This window comes from Triticum dicoccoides, unplaced genomic scaffold, assembly GCF_002162155.2.
Source record: "Triticum dicoccoides isolate Atlit2015 ecotype Zavitan unplaced genomic scaffold, WEW_v2.0 scaffold52590, whole genome shotgun sequence".
In the NCBI taxonomy this organism is placed as follows: domain Eukaryota; kingdom Viridiplantae; phylum Streptophyta; class Magnoliopsida; order Poales; family Poaceae; genus Triticum; species Triticum dicoccoides.
Window position 1 is genome coordinate 1 of NW_021279301.1, and position 1283 is coordinate 1283.

Genomic DNA, 1283 nt, shown 5'->3' on the forward strand with positions numbered 1-1283 from the left:
GGGGCGGCGGGGAGGAGATGCAGGGAGATGGAGGAGATGCAGATGCAGGGGAGATGCAGAGCCGTGGAGGAGATGCAGGGAGATGGAGGAGATGCAGATGCAGGGGAGATGCATAGCCGTGGAGGAGATGCAGGGGAGACGATGCAGGGGAGATGGAGGAGATGTAGGGGAGATGCATAGCTGTGGTCTAAAATTGTCAATTTGATGCCAGATTATGGTCTAAAATTGCTGTGCATTGGTTGCTTGCAGATGGATACTGACCAAAGCTTCTTGGACACCCTTGGTTTTGGTTACACGCAAACACAACTAGAAAGTCCAATTGGAGAGCAGGCAACTCCATCAACGCAGCATCGTTCTGCAATAACAGAGAAAGGAAAATCCAACAAAGGCAAAAATTGGTCTAGTGATGAGGACAAGGTTCTCATAGCAGCATGGACAAATACAAGTTTGGATATTGTTGGGACAGATCAAAACCGGGATTCTTATTGGGATAGAATTTCAGAGTACTACAACACACACAAGGAATCATCATGGCCGGAGCGTAATGCTAATGCAATCAATTGCCGTTACACAACGATTAATAGAGAGACCTCTAAATTTTGTGGTTGCCTTCAGCAGATTTTAAATAGGGAAGAAAGTGGAAGGACTATACAAGAAAAGGTATGCGCCTTTCTTGTAATTCTATATGTGATGTGCAATATTCTATATGTGTTGTGCTTATTTTAACAACATATTTATATGTGCAGACAAACGATGCACACATTTTGTTCAAGGAAATGGATCTTAAAAAAAAAGAAGCCTTTCACACTGATGCATTGCTATGTAGAGTTTTCGAAGTATCCAAAGTGGCAGACAAGAGAAGTTGAAACTTCTCTTAAGAAACAAAAGAAGACCATTGATGCAAGTCCAGGCACAGCCACCAATGATCCGGCTGATGCATCCTCGGTACGTACTGATGCTACCTCGATACACACTGATGCTCTTGAACATGAGAAAAGACCTGATGGTGTGAAGAGGGACAAGAGAGGTAAAGCTGATGACAGTGCTTGCAAGCTGTCATTAGAAACTGTGTGGGCAGCAAAGCTAGAGAAGGATGAGATCAAAGAGGCGGCAAGAAATGCTCGCTACGCACAGCAATTGGAATTGCGAAAAGAGGAGATTGCACTCAAAAAGAATGAGGATGCACGAAACGAGAGGGAGGATGCACGGAGACAGTTTGAATTAGATGAGAGGGTCATGCTCATCGACACAAGTGGTATGACTGATGTTCAAAAGCAGTTCTA

At 44.2% G+C, this 1283-nt stretch overlaps 1 pseudogene; it reads left to right on the top strand.

The window, feature by feature from the left end:
* The first annotated feature begins 27 nt into the window (after positions 1-27).
* On the top strand, positions 28-1277 carry LOC119346843 (annotated as a pseudogene).
* Positions 1278-1283: the final 6 nt, after the last annotated feature.